The 21514-nt window shown below is 41.5% G+C and overlaps 1 protein-coding gene across 6 annotated transcripts in view; it reads right to left on the bottom strand.

Annotated features, from left to right (window-relative positions):
* pcdh7b (protocadherin 7b) overlaps window positions 1-21514 on the bottom strand; it is a 144433-nt gene that overhangs the window by 75800 nt on the left and 47119 nt on the right. The window lies entirely within an intron of this gene.

Raw genomic sequence — 21514 nt, 5'->3', positions numbered from 1 at the left:
CCCTTCTTATATTTGTTTGGCAATTGTCACACCTGATCAAGCGGCGTTCCCTTGTAAGCCCCAATGATAACTTTAATTCGTACATCTGCCCATAATCAATCTTCAAGCTTTCGTCGTTGGATCGGGCAGGACTGACGTGAATGTGTTTTGCCAAAGCTTATCTGCTGACAGGTACTAGGTGTGGAGTCGTGTGTCTTTAGCGGAGAATGATAAATGAAGTGACAACAAGGGAGGAGAAAGAAATAAAGCCAGTGTTGACACGCAGTTCAGCTAAATGTTGTTATGTGTTCTATATTTGTGCAAAAGTCATTTCCTTAAATGGGATGTTTGCAGCGAAGACTAAGTATCACGATTGCATTCTCGTGTTAAATCATACAGGGATTATTTATGAGCATGTACTTCAGCCGTCTATTGTACATTTTCTTGTGTAATTGCTCTAAACAAAATCATAACTAGTGATGTTTGAATCAATTAAATCAAATTCATCCTGAGCCATGAAAAAAATAAGTTAAATGTGGGGAAACATTGTATGTCATTGTTGTACTATTGTCTCCCTCTAATAATAATTATGACAAACTGATAATTGAAGTGATATCGCTTGTTGTGAATTAGTATTATTAGAAAACTTATGCACATATCTTATCCAAAAATTCTGTCTGTCTCCTTTCATACTTTTACTTAGCTTTGTTCAAAAACAGCTAAGGCCAGACGTACAACCAGGCTCACTTTGGAAGAAGATTTTCTTTTTGATAAAACAATTTCCCACAAGCCACTGGGAAAAGTGGATTTCTGCCTTGCACATTGAGTGTGTGTGTTAGTGAATTAGCATTTATATTTCTACCCTGTTCCTTTTCTCTGGCTGACTGGCTAACACAGCAATCTTGGCAATAAATCATGTTTCCATGTAATTACAATCAACACTCAACAAATGAATCAGTTTAAATATTCATGCAAATTTTACTTGGATAGTCAAACATTTGTTACATAATTAAAAATGGGCATGCAATAGGAACGCCTCCGAGTATAATAACGCCTGGAGGAGATGCAAAAGTAAAATGTTGATAAGCTTTATCTATTTAGCTATATTATAGAGTTTTTGTTTACGGTCTTTCATTAAAAGACCATGAAACATAAGCAAATGCATCAGTTTTTGTGGAGGCACAATATTCCCTAGGAACCACATTTTCTAATGATATAAATTAAATGACTGTTTCCTAATGAATTGCTGGCGAGACTGCAAAGTAAAGAAAAACAATTGAACGGGCCCCAACACCAAGCGAAAATTGAGTTTGGGCGAGAGAAAAAAAATAAGTTAAATGAACAAATAGATTTTATGCACCTGAAACTTCCCCTTATTTTCACTGCAGGCAGAGTGAGATGGAGGAGAGAGGGAGTGGAGGGAGAAAAAGCTAATTTGTTTGCAGACCAGGAATGGGGTTCATGCAGAGACCGCCAGAGGCTTTGGATTAGAATCTGCAGCAAGCCCGGTCTGCACGGCAACCTTCGATCCCACCATTCTGGGTCTTTTAAATAAATGAATCAAATAAAATTGCCATTCCTGCTTAGTCAATTTTCTGTATATGTAGCTGGGTCCCACGAGGGAGGGAAGGTGTATTGTGTCATATGCAACAACAATATTTTGAATATAGCTGTGGCGGTTTAATACATTCGATGTGACGTACAGAATAATTTGTTGGTATCTAATTCTAAGCCTAATTTATTAAAATCGTAGGCAAATATTCAGTAAGATATAGTTAACAAAAAAATAGAAATTGAAAAAAATCTTGTTTTTATTATCATTTTTTTAATCTAATATGTCAACAAAATGAAGAAATCTAGTTTTCAGATTTAAATGTCCCAAATTTATGTGCAATTTTGGCCTTTAAACATAACATAAAATGCCTTGTTAAATGAAAACATGGCATGATAAAAGAAACTTGTAATACATGTCTTATATCACTTGTTGAATGCATACGATCTAAAAACAACAGTAGTATGTAACTTTAAATAGTGGCTGACGGCGTCCTGCCTTTTGACCATTTTTCACTTGAGCCCTCCCAAAGCCGGCCTGTTTACTGAGCCTGACTGAGTCCACCTCCTGCGTGACCTTGTGCCCTCCTGCTCCACTCAGCTGTCAATCAACGGGAGTAGAAACCAGGCCAGGGGTGCGAGCAGGCACACATAAACCAACACATGTAGTGTCATGACCCTCAATTGCACTTAGGTTTATGGAGTAACACCTTGTTTGAAATGACAAAAGCCGATCTAATCAATACTTCCATGTCATCTCATGCAATTAAAAGATGTTCCAATCTGTGTATTTTTGAGCCACAAATAGTTTGACATTAGACAACATAAAGGTGTCCCCAAGTAAACCGATTTACCAGAACATAATTGTCATTTAATTAAACCCTAAAGTAACTAACCCTAAAGGCTTGTAGTTCAAAATACCACCCCCAGATGCCACCAAAAACTCAATCCGCCAAACGAAAAGCAGATGTTTAGCCCTAGTGAGACTTCTGGCACAATCCCACACACTTCATCCCTGGAGTATACATACACACATACTTTGACCATTTCCTATGCCGTGCCAAAAACAGGCCACGACCCTCTTGTATGTCTTTCATTACGAGTTAGCGCTGCTTTGCTTTATCGCGACCAGATGCAGGACCTGGTTTCTTTTATTTTCTTCCAGGGTCCAGACAGCTATAGGCCTCTTTAGGGTGTGCCTGTGATGGAAAACCAACCGGTGACAGCTACGGGTGATTGAGCAAATCCATCATCCCCGAAACCTGACAATGCAAACACGCCACAGGTCTGTTGGAATTGCGGCTAAAGCTTGGCACTGGCCTATATCCTGGACACTAAAGGGGAAACACGTGGCGCTGCCCGGCTCGAGTGAACCTGGGGCCAATAAAAACAGCAGTCCACCGCTCATGTCAATAAAGTGTGACCTCTTGGATTTGATTTTCATTTCCTCCCTCCTGTTAATCTAAACATTGCAAGGCTTTTGAAAAAAAAAAGAAGACTGACATGTTACTTTTATCTTGCAATCTTGAATAAATAACATACGTACAAGGCAATATGTTACTGTCAAGGCAATACCTGGCTTTGGGGCCCAACCATTCTTCAATCAACGTGAGATTCTCCAAGGTAGGTTTCCAATGTGGACTTGAATCGCTTGCGTACATGTCTTAGTTAAAAAGGATGACTGCTACCTGCATCTAGAAAAGTTGTAAATCAAGCGAGCGTTTTCGCCTTGAACTTCCCATATCGAATTGTAAAACTGAGCATTTTGCCCTTGAACATTTCTAGACCCTGTTCTTTTACTTTTTCACTATAGCGAGATAGAGCCAGCGCCTGCGTTCTACTCCGTATTGAAATGAATGCCTCACATACAATACTCTGTCTGAAAGCTAACAGGTATGGCTGGGCTTGGAGGATTTCTTCTGCACGTGGGATTATATTGGTTACAGTACACCAGTTGCACACAATGACCGCTTGTGTTTACGCTACAACGCTAACCCTGTTTAAAGCGTTCTGTTTGAGTGCCTGCCTGGCTTTATAATTAAGCCCGTATTCAACGTAGCCTCCGGACAACGCCGAGGGCAACGGGGGCGACCGAGGTGCGCCGGTTAGTGTGTGCAATCTTCAGCTCTAAGTACCTTGGGCGGGTGGCAGTGACCCACTACCGTGAACCACAGGAAGCAATTGTGGGCTGGGGCAGGACTCAGGGCGAGGGGAGCAAAACGTAAACTACAGGGCCAGTGTCTTATTGCAGTCAAGCGAGTAGGAGAGGTAGAAGGATAGACAGGGGGAAGTGTGAGTAAGTGAGATGGGGGCAGAAGATAAAGAGGCCACAGAAGACGCCACAAAGGGAGAAGAGAATTCGGGGTGACACCTGAGAACTGAGGGTTGCCAAAAGTGCCAGTCGGTAATTAAGACGCCACGCTTCATTTTTAATGGGCTACCAGACAGTGACCCGTGAGACGCCACCTGAGACCTTCGCTGAGTGCCAAATAGCTATGTAAAAACAACATCACCACTTAACACTAGCCAACAAATAGAATGCGTCTAATGTTCCGAATATTCCATTAGCGAAAGTCAAATTATCTGTGATGGTGTGAAGGTGGTACGAAAAGTGATCCCAATTTTATTCTAACTCCAAAATAGCCTCTTTAAGGGCGCGGTCGCACTTTGGTCCTGGTTTGGTTCTGGCACTGGTTTGGGCCCAGTTTGAGGACTAATGGAGACTTGGTTTGGTAAAGTGTAGTAGTGACAGTACAGAATAGGCTTGATTCTCAAAACCAATTTCAATGCCACAATAATTAAAAAGTATTCTGTTTTAAGGTTTTAGGTTTTGTCAAGGTTTTAGACATTTTCTAAAGATTTTCCACATTGCTTTCTTTACATTCCCATGGTCCAATACTAGTTTTGATCCAGCTCAAGATCATTCTAAAAGTGTTTCGAGAGAGAGAGTCACATTTTGTCCTGTTTGTGTGATTTTTTTTGTATCAATCCCTGAGTATCTAGTTTCGAGACGAGTTTGGTCCTATTCTAGTCCCGGTTTAGTCATAACTTAGTCTGAATTTGACTGCGAGTGAGAACCCTAACTGCAAGCCTGAAACACATCCCTGGTTTCACATAAGCGGATGAAACATGCAAAGTGTAATCCAGCCTTTGACAATTCACGATAAATGAGACAAATGCCCCCGAGGTGAACGTCTGACTGGAAATCGATAGGAATGCGATCGGGTTGGGTTCGGGTTCTGTTTGGGTGCATCTCAGTTGCACCCTTTTTACCATGTTACAGGCTGAGCTAAGAGCGCGGCAATGCTTCTGCAAGTCCTCGGTAATCTAAAACAAGATAGTAGGCCAAATGTTCGAGCGTCTCTCAGGTGCACTAAGCCCGGCGAGCCACCAGAGGGAATTTCAATGAGAGTTTTTGGTCCGGGTCAAGTTGAGTTGTTGGCAGAGGTTTGTTAGTGCACCCGCCCACAGAGTCTTAGGTATCATGTCTTAGCCAGACTGATAGCTTTGGCCCTGTCAGGCTCCACTGCGCCTCTGCACGTTCCATCTTCTTTAAGCTTCAAACCCGCTCCGTGCATTCCTCCCAGGTCAGTCTTCCATGGACAAACAGAGGAGAAACAATTGCAAAAGAAAGAAGTAAAAACAAAGTGGAGATAAAAGGAGTTCTTGTGGGCTTAGAGATTCCGAGCATTATCGGCAAAAACAAAGATACACGGGGCGTTTTTCCCCCACTTTTTCTAGTCTGCCACGTTTGACTAATGTTATTTTTCATATCCTTTTACCCCAGAAGGTACAGCCTCACCTTTTGTCCAGATATATTAAATCATCACATAAATAAAAAGTTCCGTAGAATAGCACCGAATATATTTGAAAATGCAGCACGGTGCAAAAGTTTGAAAAAAAAAAACTATGAAATAACCCATGAATGCTCAAATCAATGACAGTTTAGAAACATACTGTTGCAAGCTATTGATCATAAATGCTCTCATTTAGACCAGTAAATCTGCTACAAATCTATCTTGCATGTTTTTAATGAGAATCACACAAGGTCATACAAGCCACACGGGCCCAACTGTTAGTAATAGCATTTTAAACACCTTTAAAAAATACTTTTATTACCCTAGGTGCCGTCATTATGAGCAACATGGCGCGGCCTTGTTAAGAGTTGATGATGCTATTAGCGCTCTCCGGTCAATTTGAAATTGCTGGCTTGTATTTTTCACACTCAACTTCAACATCTTTCCAGGCACATAGCAATCAATTAAAAATCCTTTGTTGCCTTCACTGCGTTCTCCTTCTCTGTAAAATGCATATATGTTTTTAACCGGGCCGCAGAGACTTAAAACACAGACGCTTCTAAGTGTGTCATAATTGCAAGCTTGTGCCCCAAAAAGTTGGAAAAGTCCTAAAACTCTAGAGGGACAAATTGTTAAGCTCAGAGCTTGGGCATTGGGAGCAGTTTTGGAAAGAGAAAAAAATCAAAAGTTAAAAAAGACTTTTGAGAGTGGAAGGAATCGGATGATAAGGAAATAAGGAAGTGGTTGATCATAGCATTGCTCACTTTATTTTGCTTGCTTCAACCACATCCTGCTTTGGTCTTTTTCTCTCTCCCCAGTGCCTTTTGGAAAAGGGCCATGGATAGCACATTCTTAATAGCATGCGCCACATGAATGCAACCGGAGAGATGGACCCTCAGGAAGAAATAAAAGTGAGAGAGAAAAAGAGGAGGAAAAGAGATCACACATGGTTACTTTTTTAAAGTCGGGCTAAACTTTTAATTGCTCTTCAAGTGGCGGATTAGGCCACTGGTGCAACAGAGATACTATTCTACTGGGACACATTCTGAACATCCTCGCAAGCTTATTCCAACCTTTGACCTGCTCTGAATGCCCAAAGAGAAGTGCTTCAATTCTTTATTTTGGTGTCTTTGATAGAGTTGGGGGGCGCTGGCGGTATTGAGTGACAGTGGATTAGTTTCAAGAAGACAAATAACACCCTTTTGTGGGATTTCTGCTAGCCTAGAAGAACACTAGCCCTCGTGTCATGTAACTGATAGCAATGAGGCTGAAGGGGACATAAAATGGCTTCATAATTCATAAAGGGGGTCTTGTCGTCTGCCAGATGTATTTTTTTTTATGTCGAGGGACATTTTTGTGGATTTCCACAGCAACATCCGCCGTTGTCAACTGCGAATTGTGTTACAGCTTCTCATTATGAATGGATAGGGCCTTCTCTGGTGTCGGCCATGTTAGAGCCACTGCTGCTGACAGAGGTGCAGACAGAGGACTGTGGTCTAAGTGTCAACCTAAACCTGGTGTTTCTTACATACACTCTAAAAGCACAGCTTCTGCTCACGTTTCCACATTTCTTCCATTTTTTTGGTTCTAATCTCCAGTGCAGTGACAGCTGAATGGCACAGAGCAACAGTCAACCTCCCCTGCTTGTTCACCCATGCGAGGCCCTCTCGTCTATGTGTGAGTCTCCAATACCATTGTCGTATCACTTCACATGTCACCCTGCCGTCAAACTTCGACTTTGACTTTCGAGGGGGCATTTAGGTGTCACATGTAGGGATCCGTCATAACTCCGGCAGCTACGTCTGACCAACAGCCTGCTACTCAGACTGAGACTGGCCTAAGGGTTACTGCTAACACTAGCTTGTTCTGATGTCAGGGACAAAAAACATGACGGCATCAACAATTCTGACAGTTTTGCAAATCTGTCAAAGGAAAGTGGAAGAGGTTATTTCTCGCAAAAAATATTCAATAACAATAAAATGTATGTATTTAGAAAGGCAAACATTTTAAATACACAATTTGTTATCAATCACAAAAAATCAGGGAGTTGAGTTATATGGCAACAAGATACTACCATATAAACAATCTCATTTGAATATGGCCAAAAAAGTAAAGTAGACGTAAGGCTCGGACAAAAGTGTTCTGCTTTAAAAAGGCTGATAAAAGATGTTTATTTACCATCCTGAGTCATTGATGACAGATACCCCACACCTAGAGGATCAAGGCTGCCATCCAAACAGGCAAAAGGGGGGCAGATAATGGATTGGGTGAGGGTGAGAGAGCATACCCAGCTTATACGCTAATGAGCCGTCCTATTCGGGAACAATGATATGGCCCAGGTACATATCAGTCATGTGGGATAAGTAGTCTGTCCCTTCTTCTATGTCTGTTTGTGTCCTTGTGCCATTTATAAGCCACTAGGGGGAGCCTCACTGGGTTTTCCTCATGGTTGAAATGAATGCCAAGTGTCACACAAGCTTCAGACACACTCTTTACAGGTCCCATACACCACATGTTACGGACAACGTTAGGCAATTACACAGGCAATTTTTATAAATGAGTAATTAAATACTATTGTAAGAATAAATAGACTGACAGTGAGAAGGGAGAGAGCGGAGGAGGATGGAAAAAAGGGCCCAAGGCTAGTGAAAGGGATGATTAAGAGGCGAGAGTGGAATAGCAAGTGGGACTGAAAGACATGTCTGCTACATGCAACAATTATTCAAAAACAAGTTTAACCTGGTGGGCCATGAGTGGAAACAGAACCGTAAACTCTACAGAAGATGTTTGAGAAATATTACTCAAAAATGACGTATATTTATATTTTCTACAAACATCATGAGGGAATGGCACCTGCTTGTCTCCATGGAGATGGTATTACTATGTCTAGAATATTCCACAGGTGGGCAGGGAGACAAGCAGGTGACGCCACACGACCGCGTTACAGATCAAACCTGCTTACTGTAAGAAGACATGTTTTTCAAAGGATTTTTTAGCAAAAAATACATAAATAAATGTAATGCCGTACTGTGGAACATTTAAGGAAAAACAAAATATACAAAATAATAAAGTATTTATAAAGTATAATAAAAGAACGAGCTGTATTAGCAAAAGTACTATTAAATATAGGTTTCCATTTATTTATTTTTTCTATAATCAATATTATTTTATCAATATTATTATGGACTTTAAATTACTTCTTGAGTACCTTTTAGGTTATTTTTTTAAGTAGTAATGTTTATACCACCTCTAGAATTTGCCAGCATGATGTAACTGTTTACCAGTGTGGAATATGTAAATTGTCCCATGGACATATAAAGCACTTAAACGTTTCCCAGACCACAAACTTGGCATCAAAGATATGCTCCATTTAGTCCTGACATGTTGCCATCGCTCTATCCTCGTCCATCATCTCCACTCAGACCCTATCTCACAAGTTCTCTCTCTTTCCTGTCTGCGTCATCCTCAATACCTCCCTCTCTCACTCGCTATCTTTGGGGAGATCATGGAAGGTCAAACCTCCCTGACGTTTGATGGATGAAAATGGAATTAAGATGAAAGCACACTTTCAGATAATGAAGATATGCAGCAGGAGATTAGGAAGCCAGCAGAGGCTGCAGAGGTGCCGACCAAATTAATATTAAAATGTATGTGTTTGGCTCCAGCCCAGACAATACCCATGTGTTCGTTTTTCACCAGGGGTCCAAAGTAGAAAACATAACAAAAATTCTAATGGGGTTTCAGGGGGAGCTGCGAAAATGTGTTTCTGCCATTTGACAGTTCTCATTTTGTCTGATGTTGGGAATACAAAATGATTTACAACGCTGCCATTCGGGAAGCGGAAAGGAATTGTGCGGGGAATAGTGAACATGTGTATATGAGTCTGCATGTGAAGTCTTGAGGCATACGTCTGGACACTTGCTGTGCAGAGAACGGAAGCCTGTTTGCATATCACCATATGCCCTGTTCTATGTATTTGCATTTTACTTTGAAAGGCACATGATCTGCTTTACAGAGAGCGACGCACATATGACAATACAATCTCTGAATCTCAGCACTTTTAAAAGAAGGCTGGTTCAGCGTGTGCCGAGGAGATAGGTACGGCGGATAAGGACCCTTGCCGTACCGAGCTTCAAAGGCACTGTCTATCACATCTTGCATCGCCACATGATAGAAGTGATATGCACGCTAATCCGTATGTAAAATAGATCTCTCCAACCAAGCCACTTCTCTAAGTACACTTCTCCAACAGCCTCCACTATTCTTGTCAGGCGGGGGAAAAGATCCACAAGGCAAAGTTCTCAAGTGCACACCCTATTAGAACCCATTACTCAGTTGTTGACAGAGCTGCCATTTCGCAAAGTTGAAATGGGAAATTTGATATGGGCTTGATCTCTACTGTCAACCCATAATTTATCAGTTTTCCTTCTAAAAAAAAAAAAACATAAGAGTTTCAGAAACCGGAATTAACAGAGTGACCTTTTTATTCTTCCCCAGAACTACCCAACAATAAGTAGGGAAAAAAATTGCTAGAAGTAATGAATAAACTTCAATTTGGCTGCGTTTTTTGTCCTGTTTAAGCAAGCTGTTCTTTCTTATTGACGGGACAAGGGAAGAAGCCACGCTCAGGTTACATGGACAATTACCGACGATGATGTTCTTTGTTAGGCATTAGATAAACAGGTAGAAAATGTTATCACTTTCTTTTTTTTAGGTTACAAAGAGGTCAAACCGAAGTGATTACCGGACACCTGGTCTTGTTTTTCAGTGCAGCGCTGTACCGGTGCCCTCCTTGTGCCAACTATTCCCCCGCATACAAGTGAATTCTGTGTGCACCTATCACCTTACCGGCAGCTGGCATCCAAGGACTAAAGCGCTGCGAGATGTGGATGGGTGGCAGTGCGTCGAACCAGCAGATGGAAGGGCTCGTGTTACATGTCCGAAAAGTACCCCCCGTTCTTGCCCACGCAGCAGGTGAAAGCAGGTGTCTGTGTGCAAGGCGCTCCTCCTTCCCATGTCTAATCAAGGGAAGAGCGAGGAAGAATGGCGCTATTGAAGTAACCTAAGCTAGCGGGGACAGGATAGATACATACCAGACAGCCCCCCGGTTCTGCTCCATGACTCCGTGGCAGTGGCCGGTGAATGAGTGAGTGTGCGCGGCGACGGGGGTCAATGATTCTGAGATGGCTATTGATTTAAAATGGCATTGGCATGACGGATAATTGTGATGAGCGCTAAGAACGCCGCACAGACTCGCGTGCTGCCTCATCATGAGCGCATGACGCCGGATCAATATGAAGGTGCATGAAGTCAGTCGTGGGTTGGGGGCCGAGGTGCGTTTGTGATTACCATGAAGAAGGCTCACGGTGTCCTTGTGGATTTTTCAGGGACGGCGAAGAAGAGAAAAGCGGTTTTGTATCCCTGGTGCATTTTTTTCCCCTTTCATTTTCTCTTTCATATTCTCCTCCTTCTGTCACCCTAGCCACAACAGAAGCTCTTGAAAAACACAACCTGACATCACAACTCGAGGCCAGAATGGAGGCTGTCACATAAAAAAGGCAAACATCTATTTAATTTGGGCTCGTATTACATTGCCATTTTCCCTTTTCTTTGATCTAAGAACAATAGTCGAGCTTCGGTGTAGACTGGGCCGCTTCCAAAACCATTCCGCTTGGCTGCACAGAGTTTCTGATGAACAGGTTTTCTTCCTATTCTCCGCCTTATAAAGAGAGAGCCAAATCCTAACGGCGGCGCTGAGCACCCCACAGCACTAATGATGGCCTTCATCAGCCCGGCTAATTTAACCCCCTGTGTAAATTGAGTGGGAGAGGTCATGGGGGGAGTTGGAAGAAGGGAGGGAGCTGCTATTCATCTGAATCTGAAACTATGCTGGCTTAAAACAATAATCAGTTCTCTGGAAGGAGGAACAATTCTGTGTGGCCCACATTTCTTTGCGAACAAGAAAATTGGGAGTCTTTTATTCATACCACACCACATTGTTATAAATTTGGGGCATTACAAAAGTAGTTATTTTGAAGATTTCTGTTATTCCTTCTGTGTTTGCTTTGCCTCCTCTCCTCCAGCCATAGCTCCACTCGCCCTCCTCCCATTCAACACCACTGGTCCTCTTTTTTGTGGGCAGAAAGAAAAGTAGGTCAGGCGTAAACGACATCTCAATAAGCTAAGGAGAATAAGTAGAATACAGTTGGAGGGGAAGAAAAACACAAAGTGGTTGGTGGCCGTGTAGTTAACATGCAACACAACACCGTAGCCGGGGAGGAAAAAAAATGCAAATTGGTAGCAGAATATGACTTCAGGTGCTCGCATTGTAGTCGGTGTGAAATGCAGTCCCAAGGGGCAGTTTGGGGGGAGTTTGGGCTGCCCATTTTACAAGCAACATCAGCTAAATCTTTTCACTTTATTGCGTTATTATGATTTGTGCTGCATAATAAAGTTGTTAGCGAAGCCATTATAACCCGTTACTATTGGCCCTTAACAATATGACACCACTTCCAAGGCCTTGAAGCTGCAATAGAATGCCAAACTTTAGTCCTTTAAACTTCTGAATAATTTCGCTGCCTGATACAGTTTACGCATTTGCAACCAGCCCCTAGTGGCCACTTACGGTACAGACACACCACTCCCACCACGTGCGCCTGCAAACCATTTAACAAAGCTGACCATGTACTTTTCCAATCTTGTCATGAATGGATTGCCTTTCCATCATCCTCGCTGCATCGTGCCAAGTTCCAACCCTCCCAGATGTGACCCTCACTATTAGTGTACTTGTTTTTACAGGCTACGGCTACTTTTCATTTCACATCCATCTGTCTGGAAATATTACCCATCATGTCATCCATCACTCCCCGCTCCCTAATCCTCGTGTCTGGCTATGCTTAACTTGCTACTTTTGGATTTGTAATGCTAACAAGGAAGGAAGAAGATCGCATTGGACTGGTGAATGTACATAGTGTGCTTAAGGCTTCTGAATCCTTGTCATCTGTGTTTCCACTAATGAGTTTAATTCCGTTTCTACATTCCTTACTGCTTTCAACCTGGCAACCTCCCTGCATTGATCAAATCAGCCACAGCCCGCCACTTCTTAGCTTCCCTTACAGTGCGGCTGATATCTTGTTAATTTTTCATCAAGTGGGGAATTTCATGTCTTTAGGTCACATTCTAGGCCTTGGCAATTAGATACTCAAACGGCGACCTGGCATGGTTTTTAATCCACTTTCTATCTCAGCTCTCCTTCCAGGTTGACCTTTTTTTCTTTCTTTTTTTTTTCAAAGTGAATTAACAAGATGAAATTAATTTGCTTGAGTTGCTATAATGTGTGAGCGAGCAGGATAATCATGATAGTGGTGGCAGGGGTTGGGTTGATGATGGAGAAAAGCCACCCAAATGCACATGAATAAAAGAGTGTTGGGGTTTTTTAAGTGTGGCACAGCTAAATGAGAAGCAACCGCGCTCATTTGCTGGGTCCGGATTCACTTTGGTTGGGGATGAATCCCTTGGTAAAGAAACGAAGGATATGATTGCTCCACAGTGGGATGGAGATTCAATGAAGTGGAAATTTTGCCAATTAAAATAGCATTAAGACTAGTTTGTAAGTTCTGAACGATTACATATTCTATTGGGCGTACATGCAGCAAATATGTGCACTGTTTGACTCTGACTGCGTAATGTATAATTCAATGTAATGTTATTTTGAAAGGGTTGAACTTGCCATTGGCGTTAAAAGTCAAAGTTCATATGGCGAACAATAGCAAGAGAAAATCAGCGCGGGGAGCCAAAATAACAACTTTAAATGAATGTAAACTCGGCGAAACATGACATTGGATCAGCCTCTAAACCCCTGATAACTGGCCCAAAAGACATTTACCATCCATTTGAATAATAACCCATGCATTACAAAGACATAGCTAATTAATGTAAAGTAGCATCTTTTACATAATGCAATACATGGATAGCCTAAAGACATACAGTAGCTGCATGTAAAAATAGAGCACAATTGGCTCAATTTCAAAAACTGTCCATGTGATCCTTTATATGGTCCGACTGGAAGGAAGGGAATGAGATTACTGTACATAGTGGGCAGCAACTAATATTACATTTGATTTAAGAGAGATTCAGATGGTTTGAATCAGTTGAGTGAAGATAGTGACTAAAAGGATTATCACGTTTTAGCTCATTTTTGCCACTAGAAGATCATAGTGGAGATGCAGCAAAAATGAACAGATTTGCTGGTGTGAAAAAAAAAAAGTGGAAGCAGATAAAAGGGACGAAAATGGATTTGTGAAGACAGGTAAAAATCAAACACACAATGATAAAGATTTAAGCTTGACAATAAAAAAAAAACAAAAAACTGTCATCTCACAAAGCTATTTTCTGAGTATGAAATATTGTCACTATTCAATTTCCCTTTCACAGTGTGAGTTGGACATCTGTGTGCTTGCAGTAACTATCTGCGGATCTTAAATGAACACTGATTCTGGCGATTTAGCCTAGATACCGCATCCGAACTGGATTAACAATGCCTCCATCTCTCTGCGCAAGATCTTTGATTAATACCGCCTCTACCTTGCAGCACTACGCTTGGAAAAAAAGCCTTAACAACGGGGGAGCTTCTGCATTGTACAATTGTTCCAACCTGTGAATAGACAGTAAATGCTCACCATTGTGCGGTGATTCGAATGTAGGACACGGCAGGGGATGTGATCGGGCATTTTTTTTTTTTCCTCCCTCTGCTACACAGTGAGCTTTGAATGTAAGAAGATCACAACGCCTTTATCTGCTTAAGATTGTGAGTGCAGTTTACATAAACACGAGGATAGGGACTGATCCTGCTTCTATACTCAAAGGTTGGGTGAGGTCAGGCAGTGGGTCACTTATTTGGAAGCAGTGATTATTAGCTGTGCCTGTCCCTACTGTGTGCAATGATGTACGCTAATACCTGACCCAGTGGCCTTCCTGCCGGCAAGCCTGCTTAGAGCTATTGATTTCTTCTGGGGAAAGCAGGGTTGGTGTTAGTAAAAGGAGAAAAGATGGACGGACATAATGTGAGAATTTGACCAAAAAAAATCACCAACTGCTAGTCCCTGCTGGGATAATTTAAGCAAGCAAATACGAGAGGCAGCCCGTGCAATCTGGCATTATAAAGAGATGCTCCCCGCTGTAGCCAGCACGCCAAGGCCGTCACACGGAGAAATGGCCAAAATCCATGTCTGTCAAAAACCCTTTTGGAATTGCAGGAGGTTTACCTAAATTAAATGTGCAAAAAAGGGTGTTAAAACGTCCAATTTTATTCAGGTCAATTTTGGAGCTTTTCGTCTAACATACATGCAATAGCCACAATGCTATAAGCAACATATACAGTATTTTCCGGACTACACTACTTTTTCATAGTTTTTGCCGGGGATCCACTTATACTTATATTTATACTTATATACTTATCCTTATTCTTATACTCTGGAGCTACTTATATGTGATTTTATTTGTTATTTTCACACTTGCAACCACATTTCATACTCCAGTGCGACTTATGTTTTTTTCTTCTCTATTATGCATTTTTGGCTGGTGCGACTTATACTCCGGTGCGACTTATACTCCAGGAAATACATTACATTTTTGACAATGTGTCCGTGAACAAAATACTAAGCAATATCAATGCCCCGGTGGAGGTGTGTTGGAATACTTACAAAAGACTTTATTTTGGTGTCATTTCCACACCAGTCTTTGTTGAATCTTTATTTTATTGACACGCCCATCCCACACATAGCCCAGATCTGTCCATCAGCCGTGCGTTTAGCCAACCTGCAAAAACTGGCCCTATCTAAGCGAGGAGTCGAGCCTTGTCAGTCACACATTAGGCAGCCAAGCCACCACGAGGCAGAGGAGGAGATGAGGCTGAATGCTTATTAGCGCCTGTGAAATCTCAGCCCCACAGCGCCTCTCGCATTCACCGACTACAGACAGAAAGCATCATTCCTTTTTTCTTTACGGATTTTGGGTGAGTGAGTTTGCCCTCTTTCTGTTTTTAAATTATAGAGTGGTGAAAGATGCCAGGGGAGGATGAAGCGGAGCTGTGATATGATGATCAGGACAGGATGGACTTAGACATTCCAAATGACTAGCTTTATACGTGAAGTACAGTTAGACACGATGATAATGATGGGGTAAATTGATTCAAAAGTACAGCGAATAACTGACAAACTGATTCTGCTTTTGTGTTGAATTGAAGATCGATTCCTCCAAAAAGACAACTTGTTTGCCATTGTGTAAGATTCTCGTCTAACCACAAGGGCCAGTCAACACTTTAAAGCAGTGGACTGTCCTAAGCCTGGATAAATGTAAGACAAATACTCACAAATAACACTAAATTGTAATTCAAAGGCCAAACACAGCCCTCTAAATGTACAGTCCGCTGACAAAACGTTGAGATAGTTTTTCACTTTCGCAAACTGTAATTTCTCTCTGTAAACTGTTTAGACGAGTCACAACACACTATTTAGAAACTTCTGAAAAAGTCCACTTGTGGCTTGCCGAATACGGCGCGCGTCCGCAGAAGCCTAAACGTTTACATTCATAAAATAAAGAGCGTCCACACAAACACGCGCCCACGTTCACAGCGCCGACATGGCATTTAAGCGCACGCGACAGTAACACGGACAGCCCTCCGCCAGCGCTACATCTTCTTACACATCTTGTTTCTCTCTCTTCCGTCTCGTGTGTGCATCGCTGTGGAAATAACAACGTCCTGGCGTATTTGTCCAATAGATGTTGCTACTTTACACTCGCCGCTGAAGAGGCAATTTGCAGCGCTTTTTGTACGAGTGACGACACATAGCAGCTGCCACTCAAAATCGAAACAGGGCAGCCCAACAGGAAAAACATGTTTGTATATTATTCTACAGCCAGATTTGAGAAACAAAGTGTATAGATTAACTAATTAAAATGAAAACAAATGGGACAATTTTATTTTGACTGATGAAGAATGGGAATATATATATATATATATATATATATATATATATATATATATATATATATATATATATATATATATATATATATATATATATATATATATACGTTCCAGTGGAAAACGGCAAAATCACATCTTTGGAAAGTATTCTGTTGGAAAAGTGTGACACGGGTCAGAGTGGACATTACTCACAAGGATAACAAATGTGGTTGCTAGGAGGCCCGTCATTTCTGTGTGTTTTGGACTGTCCTGCTGCTCAGAAATATTGCACTGAGATCAACGAATAGCTACAGACTTCAGACAGATCTTTGACATGGTTCAATTGGATTTCAGAACAATCTATTTGGGCCTTAAAACTCACAATAAATGGATATATTTGGATATATAGTTGACACAAGCTGCACCTGGATTACGTCATAAGGCGCTGGTACAGCTGGCAGCCCGGTGTAAACGCTCTCTCTTCTTTCTCACACTTATTGTGCTTTATCTCCTATATTTTGTAAATATAGTTAGTATATTTTTTCTATTTTACTGTACGATAGGGACACGCGCTGGAATAGTTTTTTAATTCAACTGTTTTTGACTTTTTTCGTTGCTGGATTTGAGCGTTTTTCGTTGCGTTCGTTGTGTTGTTGTGACGTGAGCTAGCTCTGAGCGAGCCCACCAGCCCCCCCCCGCGCCCTCCGGCCGCGCTAAAGTACGGCGTGTCGTCGGTACACGTTTATATACACGTTTATATGAAAGAGGAACTTCACGAACGATCAGGACACGCACTGGAATCGCTTTAAATTAACTTGTTTTGACTTTATTCGGCTGGATTGAGTGTTTTCGTCGTGTCGTTGCGATGTGTTTTGGCTCAGAGTCCCCCGGCTCCGGCCCCGCCCCCCGGCTCCGGCCCCGCCCCCCGGCTCCGGCCCCGCCCCCCGGCCGGCGCCGTACCGCGTTTCCACAAAGGAAGAACTGATGAAACTGCGGAGAACAGTCGTCTTACCCGGAGATCGTCACGTTATCCCGTCGCAATACTGACCTAACCTAATACTGATGTGCAATTCTGTCATATGTGCAATTGCTGTTGGAATTCATGTGCAATTCATGTGCAATTACTGTGAAATTCATGTGCAATCTATGTGCTGTCGTGACACATATTCATGTGCAATTACTGTCGTGATCACATGCAATGGTATTTATTTATTTATTTGTCTATGGGAGTTTTTATTTATTTATAGGAGATCTTCTACTGAAAGTGTTTTTCAGACTTCCTATAAGTGATCTGTTCTTCTGTATCTACCTCTGTATCTACCTGCGTTGCACCAACGAAATTTCCCCATGTGGGACAATAAAGGAATATCTTATCTTATCTTACCTACCATCAAGGACTGGATGGACATTCCAATGGACATACGAAAGATGACAGGGGGGGAAAAATCACAACTCTATTTGGACCAATTTAACAGACTATGGACAGGGTGGGTCATAATTTTGGGTCATAATTTTGTTTCTGTAAATGTTCTGTGCTAATTATGTTCTTTTTATCCTGCCAGTTGCTCTCTTTATGTTCTTTTTATCTTGCCAATTGCTCTCTGGACGTGCTTTATGTTTTGTGTTTTATATATCTTTTTTTTTTTTTAAGATTGAAAAACTGACAAAAAGAAAATAGATAGATTTAGTAGATGGATTTACATGTATTTATTTATTTAACCAATGTGTAATATCAGTAAAACCTTCTCACAATGCTGTTTGTCATTTGTTCTCAACAGATGCTGCTATGTTGCACTTAGCTGTTGAAGATGAAATTTGTAACCCACTGGCAGCAACTATAGCAGCTGCCTCTCCAAACTATTTGTTAGTTGTTTTAAATCATGCAACACTGGTAGTAATTAAGACGGCAGCCTGACATTAGAAAACAAATATACAACGTTTTTTTGCTTTTTTTTTTAGATTTGTAGAAGCATATGTTGTTTGCCAGGAGGACGACTATGAAAGATTCCCGTATCCCTGCAATGCAATGTTTCAGCACTTTATCCCGGCGACGCAGCGACTCGAGGATTGACCATCAATGGCGTCGCGTCGCCACTCAATCTGCTCGCTGTTTGATCTCGGGGAGCCGGAGCCAAAAGAATAAACAACTCGATCACAGAAGGATTTTTGCATACAAGAGCAACTGCAAAAGAGATACAAAAGCAAACAAATGCATGTGCCAGGCCGTACCAAGGATTTTTCTGGGCTGAGTAATTAGGCAACATTCATAATACATGACCAAAGGGAGCAAGGGGAGGAAGAGGGAAGTGATGAGGAGGTAAACGAGAGTGGTAGCGCTTGATGATGGTGTCACTGATGTTTGGTACTCAGACTTGTTTGGGTTGTGTGTGCAGCTCTTCACTTGGTTATCTTTCGCATATCCATGATTTTAAAACATATTCTTTAGCCTTTTTTACAACTTGCCAGCGCTGATTTCATGATCTTAAACAAAACACTTTTAATCAGTACTATTTAATATGAAAAATAGCCCAATTTCGTCTTTCAAAGCTCAAACTCAAACTGAAAAAACGCAATTTTACTGACAGAAGATTGAATGTAGACCTATTGATCAAAAAACCCAAGCGTATAATTGAAGATTAGTAATGATTATATCTAGATCTGGGTTAAAATTCTATTAATTGCCCAATACATGTGTTTTTTTTTACCATTCTAAATGCTTTTAACTTTTCCAGGGCGAAATCCAGCACTTGCTCATGTCCTTGGAGATGTTATTACCATGAAGTTTCAAAGCAAGTAACTATCTTGTTTTAAAAAAAAAAAATGCAAAAATTAAATTTGAAAAAAACGTCTTCGTCTTTGGTGTTTTATGGCGGTTGGTATCACATTACTGTCACCGACTGTAGCTGCACATCTAGAAGGTTCCCACAAGCTTTGCCTGGCTCCGTACCCATGGAGCTAGATAGTTCTAATGCCACACTGTACAACATTCCAGACCATACAATAACATCCCCATGGAGACAAACAGGTTGCACCGCTCCACGTGACTCCCGATCTGCGCCAACATCTCTGCAAACATTCATTCAAAAAAATCCTTAAAAATGGCTGCCAGACCCAATGGCAGGTCGGTATGAAAACGTTGAAAGAAAAAGAAGGCAACCACTGGTAAAATGTTGATACTATTCTACCTGCTTTCGCTTGATCCTCTGCCTCACTGATGTCTGGCGTGTTTACCCCAGCTTGTAGGCCTATTTATGTGTCTCTTCACCTGACAATGTTGTGTGTGCGTATGTACGGAGCAGAGGCAAGGGAAAGAAATTGGCCTGGGCCTTTTCATTTGACACCGGCGCGCCTTCAAACAAACTACCTAGGGCCCCCGCGCACACCCATAATCCATTCAAGGTAGCAGGCAATTTTCATTATTGACTGGTGTGAAAGAAAGAGATGGGAGGAGAGGAGGGATGGAGTGAGGAGGCAGTAGCAGCGGCGGCGCTGTTGGAGAGACGGTGGTGGGGTTAAGCGAGACGAAAACAAAAAGAGAATGGACCAAGATTGGAAGCCGTAAAAGCCGAGGTTGAGAAAATACATAGCAGATAAAGTAAGTGATTGAGAGTGATGCATGGAGGTGGGAGGTGCTACGGGGCGCCAGCACACAGGAAGTGGTTGTTTATGGATGACAGCGGTGACATTTACTGAAGTGCAGACTGTCACTTTAAGGCGTCGCCACCCGTGCATGTAAACAGCACGATTAGTATGGATTTTAAGCGCGAGGCTGTGGACGGACACGTTAGGAACCGATAAGTAGGTGATTTGATTGTTCTTAAGCTTGGCATTTCGAATCGGCCGTTCATCAAGCCGTATTTAAAGTTGCCAATACTTTTATTGCCATCAAGGCCACATAATAGCCAACGGAATGCAATGTTTTCAATTCGCACTGCTTTTATAAATTGGTTGTATCAAAAGAATGACTACTTCCCCGTCAAGGATTTTAATTAAATTTAACAACTTAAGAAACATTTTTTGGAATATATATCATTTTGCACTACATGACCAAGCCATTTTTGAAAAGTTTGAATTTGCTAATTTTCCACTGACATTTTATGTTTTGGATTGACTCTATTGGTCGGGATCATATCAAAATGTAGTGTTTTGTGCAGATTCGGTGAAGATAATGCATGCAAACTCACGGTTCAAAAGTTCTGCTGTTTATCAAATTAGTGACTCACTATTAGATAATTAATTGTGGCATTTTGAAACACCTTTTAACCTTTTGTGCTAATCCAGACTTGACTATTACAATAGCCCAGACCTGGATGTCAAGATTATTAGGTTTATCAATAATAGTGATTAGCCAGGTCAAAATATAATCATAAGAACCAAAAAATGATAACTGTGACAATTTTAGAAGCAAAATTAAGTATTTTTTGTTCACAAATACAAATAGCCTATTTTATGTATTTGGTTGTTTTTGTCACATTTAACTTTTGTCTTTCAGAAAGTTCAGTTTCAGTAACATATTAGACCCCGGGAATGCAAGAAAATGAAACAGTTGTTTGGTCACAGTCTCAATAATCGTGAATAATCGTTAAATCATAAATCATAATAATAGTAACATCCCTCTCCAGAGCTCAGAACGATGCCAGTCTGTTTTTGGAAGGACACGGCCACCACCATGAAAAAATGAACAGAAGACAAAAAATAAAAGAAAGCACCTACAACACTGTTCTATCGTTCCTCCTCTTTAAAAAGAATGAAAGAATATTGGTCTAGATTTACTGCTCTGCTGCCACGTTCCAGCCACTTGTCGTTTGCGCGTCGCCTCGATGTATCAGAATTTAAAGACGTGACAGGGGGAATTGGCAGGGCATTTTGGGACAGGCTCATTGAAATGCAGCTCAGGAACCAGATGCAGAGCAAACGATGGGCCGTTGGGGGGGTTTAGCGCTCGAAATAAATCTCACTATGTGGTATATATATATATATATAATCACACATGTTCACTGTTTAACCAGAGACAGCTCCCTCTGAAGTGTGCTACCGCGTATGATTAAATAACTTCTGTGTGATGGAGACTGGGGGCCGAATGCCAGTCAGCGGGGAGCATCCTCTGCCTCTCAAAGACCAGGAAGTTGGAGTGAAAGCCAATCGAAAATAAGGGAAAAGATTGAGATTCTGTTTTAGTTTGACTGAGCCGACATTTTTCTTTCCTGTAACCAAAGCAAGC

This window comes from Eucyclogobius newberryi, unplaced genomic scaffold (assembly GCF_026437365.1).
Source record: "Eucyclogobius newberryi isolate DKJ021-1_F unplaced genomic scaffold, fEucNew1.0.hap1 SCAF_22, whole genome shotgun sequence".
In the NCBI taxonomy this organism is placed as follows: domain Eukaryota; kingdom Metazoa; phylum Chordata; class Actinopteri; order Gobiiformes; family Gobiidae; genus Eucyclogobius; species Eucyclogobius newberryi.
The sequence above is the reverse complement of the archived record's forward strand: the minus strand, read 5'-3'. Positions and strand labels throughout refer to the sequence as shown.